The sequence below is a fragment of the Rattus norvegicus genome, chromosome 17 (genome assembly GCF_036323735.1).
Source record: "Rattus norvegicus strain BN/NHsdMcwi chromosome 17, GRCr8, whole genome shotgun sequence".
Taxonomy (NCBI): domain Eukaryota; kingdom Metazoa; phylum Chordata; class Mammalia; order Rodentia; family Muridae; genus Rattus; species Rattus norvegicus.
The window spans coordinates 74,174,409-74,195,321 of record NC_086035.1 but is presented as its reverse complement, the minus strand read 5'-3'; the positions used below and the strand labels follow the sequence as shown (position 1 = coordinate 74,195,321).

General features: G+C 39.7%; 1 long non-coding RNA gene across 1 annotated transcript in view; it reads right to left on the bottom strand.

Moving 5' to 3' along the window:
* LOC102546763 (uncharacterized) overlaps positions 1-20,913 on the bottom strand; it is a 94,444-nt gene that overhangs the window by 36,240 nt on the left and 37,291 nt on the right. The window contains exons 12-13 of the long non-coding RNA XR_005495511.2: positions 19,839-19,948; positions 16,773-18,280 (exon numbers count right to left, since the gene is read on the bottom strand). This is a non-coding gene — a long non-coding RNA (uncharacterized LOC102546763). The remainder of the gene's footprint in view (positions 1-16,772; positions 18,281-19,838; positions 19,949-20,913) is intronic.

Sequence of the window (20,913 nt, the reverse complement as noted above, 5' to 3'; positions counted from 1 at the left end):
TTGTTTTCAACTTAATAAGCCTTTATTTCCAATAAATGTGATGGATTTTTGTCTGTGTGAGGCAAGTTTTCAAAAATAGGAAAGAGAAACCAGAAGAGAAATGGGGGTGCACAGGTACAGCTAAGGACTGGTCTTACCCTCATGCTGTCCTGAGGGATTTGATGGCATGTTGGATGAACTTGCAGATGCCTGCCAAGCTCCAACCCCTCTATCACTGATATCTCTTTGTGACTTTTGAAAGGATTGTGTCCTATGGAACATGGACACGAGTGTCACAAATTTTGCCACAAAATTTCTTGCTCTAAAATCAAATATAAAGTCAGCAGAATTCTCCTGTCTTGGCTTTTATAGGAACCTTTACTAAAATGTTTATTTAGGTGTAATAGAAATGTTAGTTGGTCATGAGAATTCTATTTTCCATATTTTGCATGTATTGCAAAAATCTCCTAACTATCAAAAGTCAGTACAGACACTTAGGAGGTTTGGGGGACAGAGGTGAGAGTGTCGAGCCATGCCATCCTTCTAAATAGACTGCAAGAATGTTGAAAAGTTCAGGAAACTGCAAGACACATAATAAAAAGAGCTGAAAATATGGTGGCCTGATCTCTATGTTCTAAGAAACAGTAAACCTATCAACTGGGCCTAGCTCCAGTGTTTCTGTGATATTGGTGCTAAACAGCTTCTAGGTCAAAGAATGCTATTGGTGTTTTGCTCTTTTGTTGTCTTGTCTTTTCTTTTTTTAGTTTCCTCTTCTTTTCTTTCTTTTCCCTTTACTAACCTAATCATAAGAACTGTAAAAATACCCCATGAGATATTAACTCAGAAGAGGCAGCACTTATCTTTGGCCTTTGACGCCTTTTTCCTCAATAGAAAAAGAAATTCTCAGCTCAAAATGCGTATGCTGAGGAGGGGGGAATAAAAGAAATGATCCAGCTTCTCTAAAATGAGAAGTCTTGTTTCAAAGGAATTTCATTTTCTTTTGTTCTCCTTTTCATATTCAAAGGCTGGAGCCAGGATTGAAACCTTGTATTTTTTTTCCCAGTGTCTGCATTTTAAAAGATTGTGTTTGTGTTAAGGCTTGGGTCATTGTAATTGGTATGTTTTAAGAAAAACATTACCTTTGAGTGACCTTTGGGGATTTGAAGGTGAAACCTCAGTCAGAGGGGGTGGGGGAAGCATCCTCCAGTTTGTCATGTGCCAAGCCTCCAATCTTAAAGACAATGGCATCTGAAGTGAACCACAACTAGGACACAGTCTCTTCGGTGGATAGAAAAATACTACTTGGCCAAAGCTAAACACAACAATACTAGATAAATACAGTTAGGGCATTTCATAGAAGAGGCAGAACTTTGGGGGACCTACAAGCAGGCTCCCACCTTCTACTCCTCCAGATTCTTAAATTGTTATTGTAAGCTAAGCACCTTACCTTCAAAAGGAAAAAAATAAAATCTCCCTGGTTATCATATATCAGACCCACAAAGGACATCATCTGTTAATGATCATTTATTCCCAGCTACTTGAAGAATAATACCCAGTAATTATAACAAATGTAAGTCAAATAGTAATAGCATACTTTACATAGTACAGTAATTATAAGTTATGCCCATGAATTCAGGACAAGGGTCTTTTATGCTTGGTATTAAATCTGTTCTGCAATTTATTCGTAATGCCATCACTGGGGCTGAAGAAAGCTTGCCTAGAAAGGAGACTCATCCTCCTTTCACATTTCCAATAAGTCATTTGAAGAAAACTGCTCTTTGCATGCTTTGGGAAACACAATTACTACCAGAGACATCGTAAACAAACATTCATTGCGCTTACAGCTGCTTCTTTATAGCACAATGCAAATCATATTGTTAAATTTAAACCATTTAAAAGGAATAAGTGCTCAGATTCCTGTATTCATTTGAAGTTTAATTGAAAAAAATCAAGCCTGAGCCGTAATATTTTCTTATATAGAGCCTGCTGCCAGGAGGAGAATTACGAAGGATTCCACAGTCTAGCAAAAGCTGGACCAACATTTCTCTATCTCTGGTTCTGGTACTTGGTGGGTGCTAGAATCTAACTGCTTAAACAAACATATATTAAATAGAAGTTTCATAGTAGCATGGTATGAAATAAAACCATTATCAAATAAACAAGTATTAAATAATCTAAAGGAACCTTAGAGTAATCAGTGTATATGGGTCTTCTGAGAGACATCTGGTCTACCCTGAGAAGTTCTGAGGTGCCAGGAAGCTATATTAACTCTGACACAAATAGGTTCATTAATGATGTTGGTAGGTAGTAGTGGTACAAACTTTTAATCCCAGCATTAAGGAGGCAGAGCCATGAGGATTTCTGTCGGTCTGAGGCCAGCCTCATATGCAGATTGAGTTACAGGAGAGCCAGGGCTACCCAGAGAAACCCTATCTCGATAAAAACCACCACCATCATCACCACCACACACCACACATGTGCACACAAAATAAATAAAAACAACACAAAACAAAACAAAATCAACAGCATGGGCACACTTCTGGTATAGAAGGAAATCACCTATATACAACTTTTTAAAAACCAAAGGTATAAAATTATCTTTCAAAGAAAAAAGGATTGCTCACGTACCCTCAGTCTTTACAAACATTTAACTTTACACCTGGTCCCTGCCCTCCCAACTGCAGCCCTCATATAGTCCTTCCCCATCCTCTCTTACCCTTTTCCTTTGAGATGGTGGAGACCCTTCACCCATTGTAGCACATCGTCTCTTCAGAGCTAGGCCTATCCTCTCCCACTGAGACCAGGCAAGGCAGCCCAGTTAGGGGAATGGATTCCACAGACAGGCAACAGCTTTAAAGAACTCCCTAGTCCAGTTGCTGGGGGACCTGCATGAAGTCCAAGCTGCACATCTGCTACATATGTATTAGGGCGGGGGTAGGTCCAGCCCATGTATGCTCTTTGGTTAGTGGTTCAGTTTCTGAGAGCCCCCAAGTGTCTAGGTTAGTTGATCCTGTTGGCCTTCCTGTGGGGTTCCTATCCCCTTCAGGGATCTCAGTCACTCTCCCAACTCCTCTACAAAGTTCCCAAGCTCTGTCCAATATTTCTGAGTCTCTGCATTTGTTTCAGTCAGCTGCTGGGTGGAACCTCTCAGAGAACAGGCATACTAGGCACCTGTCTGCAAGCATAAGAGAGTATCATTAATAGTATCAAGGATTGGAGCTTGCCATGGGATGCATTTCAATGGGTCAGTCACTGGTTGGCCATTCCCTCAGTCTCTGCTCCATCGTTGCCCCTGCATTTCATGTAGATGAGACAAATTTTGAGTTGAAAATTTTACGGATTAGTTGGTGTCCTTATCTCTCAACTAGGGGCCTGTGAGGCTTTGGAGATGGCCACTTCAGGTTCCATATGCCCACTTCTATGAGTCTCAGCTAAAGTCACCCCCATAGACTCCTAGGAGCTTTCCCTCACATCTTTGGCATGTTCTAAAAATGCACCCATTTCTCCCCATTCCCAACAGCTGCAGATCTTCATTCACTCTCTTGGCCCTCTGGCCTGCTCTCCTGTCTCTCCCCACACCTAATTCCCACCACCTCCCATTCCTCTGTCTATACCCTCTCCCATCAAGTTTCCTTCCGCAATCTGCCCCAGAAGACTATATCCACTTCTGAGCGAGACCCAAGCATTGTCCCTTGGGCCCTTCTTGTAATTTAGCTTTTGGGGGTCTGTGGATTTTTTAGTGGCTTGTATCAGCTAGCCCCTGCCAACCTCCTTGGACATCACCTATAGCAGAGGCTGAAGGCCACAGGGCCTAGCTGCCCAAGACCTTAAATGATTGCAGTATCCCCTTACCTCCAAAGCTTGGCAGAAAAGAGCCTCTCTCTATCCTTGTATCTTCTTTTCCTCTTAGGACCTGGAAGTCCCATCTGTACCTTCTGTCCAGCAATTGTCCCCCAGCCTTCTTTATTGACAAGTCAAGAACCAATTAGGGAACAAGACCTTAGTGACAGAACCTCCCCTTACAAAACAACTTTATTTAATAATATTTGTAACAAAATATATATTTCAAGATTACTTGTTCATGAAACATTTTCTTCAGAGAACAACTACTGAGATCCTAGACCAATGGCTATCAGGGAACATTTGAGATCTGTCCTGGGCACATCTACTCATAGAACAGGCCTTTGGATCTAAGCATCAGTAAAATTGTGATTGCAAATGGCTCTAATGACCAGTAAGAGCAAGGAATTGATCCTTATGAATTAAAGTATCTTTGATGTCATTGATGGAATGTATGGTAAGAAGCTGCCTGACACTATATAGCTGAGACACATAACTTGAGTAGAGCAAAGAAAGAATAGATGCCTCCCTGAAAGGTCTTTATAGATTCAAGGATTTCCATTCTCCTGAACACTCCAGATTCCATGTGTATATCATTAATTAATGTTTATTACATGAGACTGATATATCTGTTTAACATTAAGTAAATGGCTTCCGAATGAGAACACAGATGAACGATGATGGTTCCTCAAAGGCTTGCATCTTTCTCATTTGCTTATAACAACAACTTCCCAATAGAAAGTAAAAAGGGAAGAAAATTGCTGCAGAGAAAGCTCTGTGGTCCCCCTCATGGTCTCCCCTCTGTGGTCCTGTGTCTCCCTTCGGTGGCTCCATGATCTGCATGGCATCAAGGAGAAAATTTTGTTGACTTAACTTCAACCCAAATGTGTCTTTATACAATTAGAATATTTACATAACTAAATTCTTGTTTTTGTGACAAAAAATTTCTAGTATTTATGTCACTAGAAGGAAGCAAGGGAGAAGAGAAAATGTTAGATAGCCTGATGTTATGCACACGAATTAAAGGAATAAGAAACATAAAATTAAGTACATGCTGATAATGTGAGCAATTCACTTTAGGGATCCGGCTGAATTCATCTGGTTTATGCTGACATTTTAATTTTCTGTTTTACATTGCCACGTCACCTCCTGTGTGGGGGTAAACATTTTATGATTGTTTTAATCAAATGATTTTCATTATTTACACAGTTAGGATGATGTAGTGATTATGGCAATTGTGTCCAAATAAAAATTTAAGAAGCATATCTGAGAAAATAAAGCAAAAAAGACAGGGGCCTCTCTTTGAGTCTATGTTAGGAAACTTTCAAAATCAGTAAACAACTACAGGACATTATAGAGAAAAAGAAAGTATAACCAAAATTTTTCAACACTGTTACTTTCAAATGTGGGCCTACTTCTATCATCAAACATCAAGGTAAATATCAAAACCAGAGCTTGTGTTCTGAGCACTGCGGGAGTGAGTGGTCACACTCTAGTATTCAGAACCAGCTAACACATTCTGTGCTATATGACTTCACATTTAAGTTTCTCATAAACACAAAGGGGATTTTAAAATAAAAACCCCAAGCTCTGCATAGGGTCACATGTGCTGGGATTATAGACATGGGTCCTGTATTCAGATTGGGATCTGAGAAAAATAAATAAATAAATAAATAAATAAATAAATAAATAAATAAATAAATAAATAAATACTCCCAGCTTGACAACTACTGGAAAAGATGGTATACTGTCTAACTATCACAAGACCAAACAGCATAAAACAGCTTTCAATAATCATTGGCAGTTTCTATGAGTGAGCGGTCTGAGTATAGCTTCTTTGGGTTCTCTGCTTAGGACTTCATAAAACTACGAGGAAGGTTAACAGTCATTGTTTGATGATCAACAGACACAACTAAAATAGGATTCACTTTTGGTTTCTCTGGGTTGTTGGCAGAATTCATTCATCTATAATTATCAGATTGATTGAAGCTTACATTTCAATGCCAGCCTAAGATAGGATCTTACATGATTAATGCAAGTGTAAATGATAACTGTTTCCTTTGCCTTACTATACAGATTAACAGAAAGTTAGGTTTGCCCAAAATAGAGAAAGAGAGAGAGAGAGAGAGAGAGAGAGAGAGAGAGAGAGAGAGAGAGAATAGCACAGAAACAGGACTCCAGAGATTGTCATAGATTCTGTTCAGCATGACCAAGTAATTCTGTGAATTTTAAGCATTTTTGCTTTGATTACTGAAAAGGAACAAATTTTGTCTCATGTGTTTGCTTGCTCTTGCTTTCCACTTTTGTTCTTTCTCTTTCATTTCCTTTTTCCCTCCTATTTCTAGTTAGAGACTCTTAAGGAGATATTGCAACTGGTCTAACTAAATCATAGGTTATTAATTGGTGGATCATCTGACACCAATAACCCCAAGGTCTCAAATTAAGTAGAAATGCAAGTAGGGGCCACAAGTATCTCCTGGGAAGTACAAATTTCAATGTCCTTGTTCTTCACAATCAACTTTCTGCTGTCTTAGAAAATTAGACCGATTCGGTGGTTGTGACTGTTCTCCTAGCCTATAAGGTCTGATCATCTCCATTACTCGGTCAGACGAAAGGAAGAAATAAACATACTTCCTTCTACACACACAAACTGACTAACCCATCAGTCTTTACTCTCAGGCTATGGAGATGAACTTGTGAGATCTAGTGGTTGGAATGTAATTCATTTGGTATATGACCTGCTTTATATGTGTGCCCAGATAAACAAATAAGACAAATATAATGTCATAATTATTCTGGAGCAAACTACAATACATCTCAAGTGAACCTTTTGATGATCTTGTCACATATTTGAAATGGTTTATAATAGAAATTTATCTGTAAGTTTTCTTCTTAATAAACTGTTAATGTTCATCTTGCCACAGAATATCAAGGATTCCAAATATTGTTTTGTTTCTCTGACGTTTTCACTGTGTTCAATTCAAGGGAACTATTAACATTCAACATGTGTTGATGCTAATTTTTACTTCCGTGGCTTACCTGGTCCTGTACATACTAAGACCAAAAAAAAAAAAATCACACTACTATAACGTCAATGCATAGAAACAGAGATAAGATGAACAAATGAAGTGAAAATTGAATACTACTCCTTAGATATAATGCCTTTACGTATTTCAAAATAATTCTATGGTAAACAGCATTATACTGTTGACCTTTCCATGATATGCAGTCACTAGTACTTATTTATAGAAATCTAAATCTAACAAAAACTTCTTTAAACTGTAAAATATTCAACTTTCATATTTTGTACTTGAAAAACACTGAAAGGCACAATGCAAGATATTTTGATCATGGCTGGATGCTGCCCATGGAAGTGCCCTCCAAATGAAGGCAAGTGGTTAGATAAGAGAGCACCAAACTAGTCAGTTCTGTGATGCAAACTTTAAGAACTGCTATAAACTAAGCCCTGTGAAGGACTCTCAGAGTAGCTGTTTTTGTTTGTGCACTATGTTAAACCAGGAAAGTAAGTTGCCAAATTAAGATAGAACCATGAATTAGCCAAAGAGACAGTTAAGACATCTTTATAGAATGTGAAAATTGATGGACAGACTGCAGGTATGAAGGTGGGGTTAAAGGGCACAAGCTTGCCTCCTATCAACTAATCATGAAAGACAAAAACGCTGATGTCTCTATAAAAAATGTCACTCTTCAGAAGATTTCTTTTTATATGCATTTCCAGAGCAAGGGTGAAGAGTGAGGCCAAATCTTTATTGGAGAGGCTAATCTGTCAGAGGAAAGCTAGACTTCCTGGAACCAGAATCCCAAATATTAGCAGGAATGACCCAACCTCTCAAGTTTCCAAGTTGACACTGCCCTGTAGTTGACAGGGTGTTCTAGATGAAATCTGAAAAAACAAACAATGGTAAAACGTGCTAAGCCTGGGGGGAGATGTATCCTTTCTGCTTTAGCCAGCGTCTCAAGATCTTTATAATGAATAGAGATTTTTTTTTTTGGTAGTGCTAGAAGGCATTTTAAAAACAAACAAAGATTATGGGGAACAAAACAATGCTGTGGGTTGTATGAACTGAAAATGAAGGTTTTGTAAACTTTCTTTAGACAGCAGTTCTCAACTTGTAGGTCTCGGACTCTTTGGGGGGGGGTCAAACAACCCTTGCACAGGGGTCACCTAAGAACATCAGAAAGCACAGATACTTACATTATGATTCAGAACAGTAGCAAAGTCGCAGTTATTAAGTAGCAATGATAATTTTATGGCCAGCAGTCACCATAGCATGAGAAATAGTTTTTAAAGGGTTGTAGCATCAGAACAGTTGAGGACTACTGCTTTAAGGCATGTAATGACACCAAAATCTTTGCTAATTTTGGTCTAATAATCTTCTTACGATCTACAGTCTTTTGAAAGCTTTGAAATTAGACTAATCATGTAAAATAGGATAGACCTAGGCATGATGGCTTATACCTGTGACCCAAGAACTCAGGACGAAAGCAGAATTTTGGGCTCAAGGCCATACTGGTTACATATCAAGATCATCCCAAATCAACAGCAACGAATTGAATAAAAAGTTGATAAATATCTCCTTAAAGTCATGTACACCGTTGGTTTACCACTTAGTAAATTGTCATGGATATACCCTAAAACTTTGCCCAATAATATGGATGTTTCTAGATTGTTCCACTGGTGAACAGAAATTAATGTCAGAATCAGAAGACTATTCTGCAAGCTCACCTTTACTCCACAGGTACCATTCTTATTTGAGGAGAAGACAGTTGCATATAAAGATATCAGTGAGTTACTCATGACTCTGGCCTATCTTCTAGTTCCCTTGTTTCACTGTCACAAAGCATCAACCAAAAACAACTTAGGGGAGAAAGAGAGAGCCACTCACCCTTCCAAGTGACTATCACTGATGAAAGTGAAAGCAGGAACTCAAGTGAGAACCTGAAGAAGAAACCATGGAAGAATGCTGCTTGTTGACTTGTTCACAGGCTTCTGCTTCAATGGCTTTGTTATACATCCCAGGGACACCTGAACAGAGAATGGTGCCACCCACAGTGGGCTAGACACCCCCTATATCAATTAATAATCAAGACAACCTCTCAAGGATGTGTTCACTGGCTATTGTTATCTGGATCATTCCTCAGTTGTGACTCCATTCTCAAGTGTTTCTAGGCTGTTTCGCAATTACAGTTAAAGCTAAGTAGGACAGTATATATGTTGGATATTAGATGGATTTACAGTCTTTGCTTCTGTTTTCCCAAATGATATTGGGTTATGGAAGTCATCTGTTAGTCAGCATAACAAGCTGCTGGCTATAATAATAAAATACAGAATCTCAAGGGGACTTAAGAGATAGCTCAGTGGTTAAGAATAATTGCTGTTATTGCAGAGAACTCAGGAATTCCACATACACCATGCACAGATGATTTGTGTGTGTGTGTGTGTGTGTGTGTGTGTGTGTGTGTGTGTATGAGAGAGAGAGTTCGAGTTCAAGAATCTCTCTTCTTCTCTGTCAGCTTGTAAGTCTGCCCTCATTCTTATTTTGGGGTGTGTGTGTGTGTGTGTGTGTGTGTGTGTGTGTGTGTGTGTGTGTGAGAGAGAGAGAGAGAGAGAGAGAGGGAGAGAGAGAGAGAGAGAGAGAGGAGTTCAAGAATCTCTCTTCTTCTCTGTCAGCTTGTAAGTCTGTCCTCATTCTTTTTTTCTTGTAGAGTGTGTGTGTGTGTGTGTGTGTTTGTGTGTGTGTGTGTGTACACATGATACACAGCTCTCAGAACTCATGCCTGCATGAGTGATTGTGTTTGGGTACCATATGCATACATACCCATGTGTGTGTATATTACTATGGAGGCATGAGGACAAGTGCAGATGTGAGTCTTCATGTGCTTCTATGTGTTATTGGATGTTTGTTTGTTTGCTTTATTCTGTTTTGACAGCGTTTCTCACCGGCTTAGAGATCACCATACAGGATGGTTTGGCTGGATACCCAGGTCCAAAATCACACCTGCCTCTTCTTTCCCAGTAGTGAGATTTCTTCTGTCTCTCTGTGCTCAACTTTTTCAAAATGGTTCAAGAACTTTAGGCTCATGCTTCCACAGCCAGCATTTTGCCAACATAGCTACTTCTCCAGGCCTTTTCACTTTTTAAAAATATGAATATAGTTATTTATAAAAGTGCTACTCATTTGGCAGTTACTTCAATACAAAACAACCACAACCACAACCACAACCACAACAACACAAACCAACCACCTGGATTTCATGTAAGAAAACCAAAATAGCACCATTCATAAAATTTCTTACAGTGTCACCTAAACTCTCGACATGATCACACATTTAATATTGTTTTCATTTTTACGGAAGATAGAAATCCTTTCTGTAATATAAATATAATATATATATAACATATATATAAATATATAATGACATGTGATGTATGATGTATGATGCATGATGTATGGCATATGATGTATGATATGATATATAGTATACAATATATAATATATGATATAATATATAATATAATACATAATATACAATGCATAATATGTAATGTGTAATAATTTATGATACATGATGACATATGATATATGATATAATATGTAATAAAGGCTGTCCTCTAACTTCCTCATGTGCACCATCCCATACACCTACCTACCCTCACCCATTTCACACATACACATTCCACATCCAAAAGGATACACTGGTCATTTTTCGATACTAACACTTATTTACATGTGTTAAGTAATTGGGAAATATCACATGCAGAGCAAATTTTGAATTTAGTGAATCTAATAAACATGTGAAAATACTGCTTGAAAAGATAAAATGAATTCCAGGCCAGCAAAATTAGATGGGGAATGGATTATCCATACTAATGAACTGGTAAGATAGACACAATGGCACGATCTTACTCAACTGCGAGTAGAAAGAATGGCAATAGCCAATATCCACTTAAACAAATGGGGAATTTAAGTCCCCCAATGGTATGCTTTGATTTCAGAAAAGGCCACATTGGAGAAAGATGACTTCATCAGCCCTAAACCGTAAGCAATAAGGACATCTTGATGTCAACTGGGACGCTTGCCTCACACACACGAAAACATGAGTTCTTCCTCTAGCACTATATAAAACTAAGCATGGTGGTGTATACCTCTAATCACAGGATGCAGATGTGGAAGAAAGAAATGGGCAGATCAGAAACTAAACAACAGGGACTGAAGAGATGGCTCTGTGGTAAAGAGGACTTGATGTTCTTGCAAAGGACCCCATGTTCAGCTCCCAGAATTCACATAGGTTGCTTCACAACCACCTGCAACTCCAGCTCCAGGAGGCGTAGATGCCCTCCTCTGCCCTCCTTAGATGCACGTGTAGCCTATAGACACACAAAGATATATATGCATACAAATACTTTTCCAGGAAAAGGAACTTTAAAAAGGTCCAATAGCATCCTAATGTCATGCATGCCCCTCCAGGAAAGATGGTGTGTCAGAAAATGTCATTTGTCCATTCACTCTGTGTTCTTCTGGATGCCCATATAAAGCCAAAATTATGAAAGGCAGTGCCAATAGGACGCTGAGCTACATGAACAGCACCCACACACACAGTAAGCTTTCACTCTGTGGAAATGATAGCCGATAATTGAATAGTCACATCTAGGAGCTAATTACAGATAAGGGTAATTTCTATGAAGGTAATGGTTGGAAGATTATAAAGACACAAAGAAATGGGCTCAGGGCAATTTTGAAGCCTAACCCAAGATCATGTACGTGGATGTGGAAGAGAAAAAGAAGCAGTCATATGCTGCTAGACTGCCATTTGGGTTATTTTTCTGTTTGCGAATGAGTGTGTTTATACGTGTGCATCTGTGTTTCAGGGCATGCATGTTGCGTGTGTGTGTGTGTGTGTGTGTGTACACATGCAGGTGCATATGTATGCATGTGTATGCACGTCTGCATGATGATGCCAGAGGATATCATTCATTCTATGCTATCATCTTTGGCTTTGTTCACTTGGACAGGATCCCTCACTGAACCTGGAGCTGGAAGCTAGGAAGCCCCTATGATCCTCTTGCTACCCACCCCATCTCTCTACCTGGCCCTGGGGTTAAAGGTACTCATTCGATGGAACATGAATGCTGGAGATTAAAACTCAGGTTCCTGTGTATCCAGTCACTCTTAAACACGGACATCTTAGCCATGGATGTGTGGCCTTTCGAAAGTGAAATGATTTTCTGTAAACTCAAAGGGAAGGAAGCTCACCGAGTTTCCAAACAAAACGACAGTGCTTGATGGACTGGTGCGTAATGTAAGGCAACCAACCTCCATTGCGAACACGCTTTTAAAACGTGATGTAATTCTGACAAGTCAGACTTTGCAACTTGGCAGGCGCAGCGTTTTTGAAATGCATTTCTGTGTGTGTTGGGTGTAACCTGTTATTGTACTGGGAAACTTCTTGAAAGAGATTTTTATAAGTCTCATCCGTCTCTCTCAAGTGGATGTTAAAAATAATTTCTTGGCAACTCCTGTTCCCTGTGTGAGAGAAGGATTAGCTTAATCCTGGGGAAATATCTTAACACTTCACTATGCTCAGTTTTAAACAACTAAACTTTATTATGCACAATGCTAAAATAAATGCCCACGTTCCAAGTGAGTTTAAAATCACACACTTGCCAGTCTGTCTTCACCGACCATGACCACTAAAACCCTCTTCTCAATAGAACACATTTTTTGCTATGCAACCTATACTTAAAGTGTCTTAATATTAGATGTATGCCTATTGTGGCCTTTTATTTTTACTTTAAATGTTAGAAACTTTTTCATCTACATGGCACCATACAGTGTCATGAATCAAAAGACATTATTATAATCTTCAATACGGTGTGAAACTTACAAGGCTTTTCTTCTACCTTCCCTTGAAAACTACTCATATTTGGATGTAGAGCACCAGCGAGGACTACTTCTATCCACATTCTCATTGATAAAAAGCTCAGCTACAGGCAAAGCAGAGGTGACACATGCCCTTAATCTCAGCACTTGGGAGGCAGAGGCAGACCTCCGAGTTTGAGGACAGCTTGGTCTACAGAGTGAGTTCCAGGACAGCCAGAGAAACCACATCTGGAAAAAACAATTAAGAAAGAAAGAAAGAGAGAGAGAGAGAGAGAGAGAGAGAGAGAGAGAGAGAGAGAGAGAGAGAGAAGGAGGGAGGGAGGGAGAAAGGAAGAAAGAAAGAAAGAAAGGAAGAAAGAAAGAAAGGAAAAGGAAGAAAAAAATCTCAATTACGAGGTTTTTTTCTTTTACCCTTATATTCTGAGTAGGTTCAAAGCTACATTAACTAGGCAGAACACAACAGGTTGTTTAATTAAATGCTTCTACCTTCCTATTTTTTTCTATAGATCCATGTTTCCTGAATGTATTTTCACTTTCATTTTAAAAGATAGAGTCAACATGAGAAAAGACGATATTGCCACCAATAGAGCAATTCACATCTGGGCTCCTGCACTCTGGACTCCCTTTCCCTAAAGCATTTATCCTTTAGACTTGGAAGTAGTATGTCCTTGCTAAAAACTTTCAAAGAACTGTTTTCAGCCACACAAACATGCGCACTTAAGAGCTCTTAGCTCTGATTCCTGGATTCCCCAGTGTCGGTGGAAATGGAGGAGGTAGAATGGTGCACTGGTCTGTAACTACCTTTGGCATCATCCTGTTGCCTAGATTTATTGCTCCAGAACTGCCCCGTTCCTCCACGCAGTGGCAATGGAATCTAAGAACCCGAGGTAGGAGTTTGTGCTTGCTCCTTTTATGCGATCTCTTTTCCCTCCGCAAAAATCGCGCGTAAGTCTCTCTGAGAGAGATGCTGGCCATCCACTGCACCCAGCTCAAGCGTCTAGAAAATGCTCTGGTGAGTTCTTGGTCAATTCCACCGGGCTCGTCTTGATATGGAAAATGCATGAGCTGAAAGAAATGTTTTCCCCACACTCTCACACCCATGCAAAATTGTGAAAGAAGGGTGGAGTAGCTGCAGTGGGCACTCCCACTGGAGGAGGGGGAACGCAGAAGGCGCAGCATAGCTGTGGGTACAAGGGAAGTCCAGGGTCACTGCGCAGGCGCTACGGTGCACGCCATAAGGCATCCCACCTTGAGGGGTTGAAAAGTGCCCCATTGTCTTCCCAGAGTGAACCTACTTTCTAGTATTTTCTTTCTTCCAGTCTTCCAGCCTGGCCAAAGATGACGTGAGCGTAGAACATGGCTTCTCTGAGGATAGTTGAAATGTCATCAGACGTTGTCACACTGACGGTTTCTTAGGATACTCCTTCTTTCCTCTAACTCCTATATTTCTGACCTTGAATCTCAGAGCATTTGGACTCCAGCTCAGAGTGATAAATCATGGCTCTCTAACCACACTTGCACGAGAATTGAATTCTTTGAACAGTACCGAGACTAAAGCATTGGCATGTTGACCATTTTCAAAATAAAGAATGTGGAAAAAGCTATTCTGAGAAATATTTGTCTTAGAACACCTTAAAATATGCCAGTCATTTGACCTACTGCAAAGGTGAGACTCAAAAAAATAAAAACTCAAATCGGAAAATTAGACTCATACTAAAAACTAAAGGATGCACGAGTGTGCACGTGCACGCATGTGTGTGTTTAATTTATGTTCACATTAGGCTTCATCTTTTGGGTGAGGCATAGAGACTCATGTACCCCACGCTGGCTTTAAAGTTCCTAAGTAGCCAAGGATAAACTTGAACTCCTGGACACCCCATCTCCTCCTCCCTAAAATGATAAGGTTAACAGCTTCTGCCACCATGCACAGCCTACATGTGAATTGCTGGGGATGCAACCCAGAGTCGCCTGCCTGAGAGAAAAGTTCTGTAGCAGTCAGCTGCAACCCAATCCATATTAAGCTTGTTAGTAATTTGTTGATCATTGAGATGCTATAACCCTGTTACATAGGCACCATGAGATGCTGGCTATCATTTGTTTAACCAAAGAAAAAGAAACACCTTCAGACCTTGCCTCTTAAGACGAATACTTAGTAATTCATGGTTTCCTGGTCATATAAAGCATGATATCATCTGCTTGCTCTTTACTTCTTTGTCATTATGACCCAAGGGCCACAAACATTGGCCCTCTATGTCCTTGTTCTGCCTCCTCATTGTGAGTTCTGCACAGCTCTCACTGTGGGACTGACAGATCCAGGTCAGAGTCGCAAGGAACAGCCAGGCTTTTACTGTGGCTAATTCCACATGTCACACATGCTAACTCTTCTGAGGATGATTTTGTTTTAGCAATGAACCACATAAAAGACACCTTAGAATCACAGAAATAAACCCTGCCCTGCCAATGTCTTTTGGAGGATTCTGGTGTAATTTCCAAATTTCCTGGCTTTATTTTGGAAAATTTTCACCCTCCTCCGCACTCCTCTTAATACCCATTTTTCTTCCTGTTCTTTACTATAACTACCTTAGTAGATTTGAAAATATAATCTTCCCCCATCCAGGTAAACATCTCTGCATGAATGGTAACAAAGCCAGCATTCAAGGAGGGGAATGAAGCACTGACCAGAGGTGCATTATCTAAGAGGGTTCAGAAATGCTATGTACTGGGCTTTGGAAATATTTAAATGCCATCCATAAAGCTATAGCTGGAAGCTCATGGTGAGCACAACATATTGTTTAAAGATGTGATGTTTAGGGGCTGGGGATTTAGCTCAGTGGTAGAGTGCTTGTCTAGCAAGCGCAAGGCCCTGGGTTCGGTCCCCAGCTCCGAAAAAAAAAAAAAAAAAAGATGTGATGTTTACTCTACAGGCCTAGATGACTGTATCGTCAGTGTACTGGCCTCTAACCGTCCACAAATTGCAAATCTGCCTCTGTCTCCCTACAGTGAGTTGGTAAAATCTGACAAGTGCGGAAGCTTCCAAGAGATTGGTGACACAGACTTTTCTACACAGTCATGTTTTTAATTTAGAGCTGAGTTACTGTTTCTACTTCACTGGCAACGTGAGTAGGTATTTTGATAAGTGTATATTCACGGGGGTGCATGGTTTTCCTTTTGCCTCAAGTTTCAACCTGACCAGGTCAGGCACTGAGTGACAGCAGCCCCGTTTAAGGACATCAGTCACCCACTTAGCCATCTCTCTAACTTCAGTTTCTCTGGCTTCAAAATTGTGCGTGTTTTCCTCTAACCAAACTGCTCACTCCTGATTCGGTGGGATCTAAGACAGTGTTGAAGCTATTCCCGGCTGCGACTACATCTAAAGTGGCTGCAGAAGTGAGTGGAGTAGGTCTGTTCCCATACGTTCTATTGAAGTTCTCCGCCACATGGCACTGACTGACGATCTACTGCCTTCCTGAACCAGGCGGTCTGGGTTGCAAAGCATCCCCTAACTTACAGGGGAAGCATATGAAGAGAGTTCTTTAAGGGTCTGTCTCTAAATTGGAGACACTGTCAACTGGATGCCAACGTGACCCAGAAAAATTAGAGAAAAATACAAACACAAGAGTTCAATCAAGTCAACATCCAGCCCATTAGACAAAATGGAAGACAATTTTATGTTACCAATTTGTTGTTTGGGTATAATTCTAATCAGTTATTCTCTTTGAACTTCATCCTTCCATGGTATGATGCTGGTTTTGAACTTATTCCTTCACTATATTAGGATTTTCCACCCGTAAAATTCTATAATTTGTGTTTTCTTTGAAGCATTCTACTTTTCTATGTTTTATAGTTGGCATTAAAAATTCAATAAATGAAAAGAGATTGCATACTCAGATCTGCATTATTTTTACCAGTTTGCATTGCACATGTCTAATTAAGTAAAGGAGTCTGTAATAATATATATGTTACTTCCGAACTACTCAGCGTAGACACATAATCATTGAGGCCATATGACATATTTTGCCCATGTAGTTAGATGTCTATTTATAAAATTACCTGGTATTAATATATATCACAAAGATGGGCTCAAGTTGTTTTAAGCAGAACAAGTCCTCATTCCACAGTCGCCATTAGCTTCTTCTCAATGAGAAGGCTGTAAATGACGGAATAATCTTAGTAATTGGTCTGGGTCTATACATTGAATCTCAATAGACACAGAGTAAATTGCAGCGCATCTGGTGAAACAAGTCACTGACTGTTCCTTTTCCAACAAATAAAGATTCTAATTCAATTCGACTTATTGCCTGCTATTCAATATGGTACTACTGTAAAATTGGTCCTTTTACAATACAAAGTTCTGGGCAACAGAGCCTGCCTTTCTTTTAAAAGTCTACGAGCCTTCCAGGATAGGAGCAGGGTAGGAACAGTATTACATTTAAAATTTCCTAATGTTTACTTTCTTTGAACTAGGGTCTGATAAAGGACAAAACATCAAAGTGAGTCTCTTGCTAGGTGGGTGAAGTGACTGGAGAGAAAGCCCAGTGGAAATCGATTAAAGATTTCCTTCTATTTCTGCAGGATAGAAAGCTCAGGAACACAAGCAGTGTTAAGTAAAAAATATATGAGAGAGTGTGCTAATATGCTTATTTATTATAATTACCATTCTAAAATACACTACAAATAACCTTCCTACATTTTGATGACATATATTGAAAAGAGTCATAAAATCACATTTTCAGTCTCAGGTCCTTGTTATTATAAAGTATACTTTCCAGGCCAAACCTACCCAAAGAAATGTGCCTACAGTCTCCCTTATCTAAGCACAAAATGTTACTTATGTGGGTCATTTATTCTCATATGTAAAGAGCAATTTTACAGGCATAAGCAATTTTCTTGCAACTTAAACAAAAAAGAAACCTGTGATCTAAGAAGACTTGAGCTGCAGGATGCCCTGGTACTAATATACCGCCTTGTATCTAGGCCACAGTTTTGTGAGGAAATGGCCAGTCCATGTCAATGAGGACATGTGAAGTCCTTGGGAGAGTCCTTGCTATGAGGGAAAGGTGTGAGCCTCCTGGATCACATTCCACATTGCCATCTCATTAGGAACAGTATTGGAAACATGTCATCGAAGTCAACTTCACATTATACCTCTGCAGAACTCACAATCGTGTCAGGTGCTTTTCAGTCAACTCTAGCCACAATCTGTAACCCACAAAGCACAGGGCGGTCTAGTTACGTGAGTGACTATAAACACCCTCCCTGTGACTACACCACGGCATCATCCCCTCATCAGTTGAAGTTCACAGAATGTCCCTCACAATTTCCCAGCCAGATTTTCACTGTTTGGGTCACAGATGGCCATGTGCACTCATATCTATGTGCACTAAATCATTTATGAAATCTAGGTAAGCATCAATGAAAACCTGCGTGTAGTGCCCTCTGGAAAGTGCTGTGTGAGCAGTATTTCATTAACTCCTGCTCTGACAACATTCGGATCAACTTCATCTCTCCATATATCAATGCAGGATCTAGGCCTGAAGACATGAATCGATAGAATAGACCTGAAATAGAAAGGATTAGATATTACAAGCCATTGTTTTCTTTCCTGAATTACTTTAGAAAATGCCAGAATATCTTCTTGTCATTTCTTTTCCTAAGCAACGGAAGCCTAAGCCCTTATATTACTCAGGGGTTCTGATATCTATATTATTTGGGTTCCTTCAACGTTGTATCCTGTTGACTTAGCTCAACGTCACTAATTCTTAAATTACCATGAACTCATATGGAATGGAATTTACTCAGGACAAAAGGGCCCCCTTGTAACTAACTCTCCCTTGACATTTGTGCTTTGTATACAAGCATTTTTTTTTCATTTTATTATCAAGGCAGAAAATCAGTCAACCCCACATGGCAAAGTGTCTTGTCACTTCAGACAGCATGTTAAAGGTGATAAATTTGATTAGTCTGTTGAACTTAAGGGATGTCAATCAATAGACTGTGTTTCTTTTTCTTCACCACAGTAAATAAACCAACTTCTTTTCTACCCTCCGTCTCTGCTTCCTCACACATCACTGATAGAAACTGGCAGAAGCGTCAGTCTTGGAAGAGTAGGGGATTGGACTGTATGCTTGTCACTCATCAGCCCCATTCTCTGAGACACACCCCCATCTTCTTGGCAAAGTATTATGTATATTCAATGAGACAGACATCATCCATCACAATTACGATACTTAGTTTTTGTATTATGTCATTAAGAAGTTGCTTGCTAGGCAGACCATGAAAAAAAGATCTGGCTGTAGGTGATTTGAAGGACACTGTTGAAGGAGGAAGATTTGACAGTGATTTTAAACCTTTGAGGCAAGCAGTTTCAGAACACAAGGTTATAAGTTAAGTATGTTTGTAATGTATTACAAAAAGAGAGTGGAGTACAAAGTATGAGTAAAATGTAAGTAGGAAAAATATTGCTATGGTCAAATAAGTTTAAATCATGCATGAGCATATATCCCTCCTGGGCTGGAGAGATGGCTCAGCCGTTAAAGGCTAGGCTCACAACCAAAAATATAAGTATATATCCCTCCTAGAACAATTTGCTGAGCCCAGAGAGCCCAGCCTCAAATGTAATATTTTCAGTGTTTCTTACTCCTGATAGAAGCGAAGCTATAAAATCAGACAAAGCATCTAAAACCAATATATGTCTTTGAACTTTGGCATTGACCTTAAGAACTCATGCACCGTTTATATGTGAGCCTGAGAGACAACTGTGTTCCTCTTAAAGATGTTTTAGCTAAATCTTTAAGTACATTGAAAGAACACAGGGCTCCAGTAAACCCTTCCTTGGGGTTCTGAAAGTTTTTGGCAGGCATCCCTCTCCTTCCCGAGGGAATGTAGACTCAGAACAAGATGAAGGCAGATCCCCTGATATTTCTGCAAGGCAGATAATAGAAGTGTTTATGGAAAAACATGTCGTTGAGTTTGCCTGCTAGCTACTTCAAGGCACATGTGTCCTTAGACTAGACAGAGAATTCTAAATCTCTCGTGGGTGGCTTAGATAATTTTTCAGTTTATCTAAACATCGGACTGGAATTAGGAAAAGGGATGATGTATTCATAAGATAAATACCTTCAAAAAGACGCTGATGACATCTTGCTATAGAAAGTCAGCTTGGTCCTTAGGATAGAAGCTCTGTCTGTCCTGGGACCATTCACATGATGGATCCAGCGGCTTGCTCCCTGCAGTGGAAAATATAGGCACTGCTAGCTGTGCTGGAACCATGACTTCTTAAAAAAAGATTAGGTTGTTCTCCAGTTAAACTAATGAGAAACATGTTCCCTTTTTGACAGTTGACAGGCATTTATGTCCAAAAATACCAGTCAAAACTCATGCCTAATTATTTTATTAATTGTGCTACACCTCTGGGAGCACTCATTCCCAGTATTTTCATTCTTCCTCTTTCCTGGGTCGAGGGAAGCTAACTGGTCCGCCACTAGGTTTGTCTGACTCATTCTGCTCATCCTTCATGGGGAGCAGTACTTATCTTCCCATCAGTGGGTGTTCCCTCCCGCCTGTCTGGGATCAGTATATTGGGAAATCCAATTTGACAGCCACCGATAAATGAAAATATTTATGAAACAATAGTTCTCTCTGGAAAGGAAAGACAGAAGTATGTCCTAATCTCCAGTTCACCTTCTGCCTGTTCTCTTTCTACCAAGGTAACAAGAATAATCACTGGGTTTTGCTTTGGTTTTTGTTGATTTTGGTTGGTTGGTTGGTTGGTTTTGGGTGTTTTGTTTTGTTTTTAGAAAAATTGGAAGTTTGATTTTCAAAACAAATCGTACGAGCAAATAATTCTATTTGCTCTAAGACTATCAACCTCTGCTTTAAATCTAAATGGAGAATAGTCCTTGAAAATCCTTAGTCCTAGAACCTCTGGAATTTTCCAACATGCCACCCTCCTTCAAAGTTGTACACACCAGGGCAAACATATTATCATTTAGTTCCTCTTTGTGGGTGGGCTTTAGATATGTAGGCAAGCAGTTTACCACTGAGTTACAGCCCAGTTCCATGATCACATAATCAAGGCCTAGGATTCTTCTACTTCACATTAGATGCTTCAAATCCTTACATTGGAATGCACAGATTTCTTTCACAGAGACCTCAAGTATAAATGCTCTTTGTAGAGAAAACAGAGGGTTAA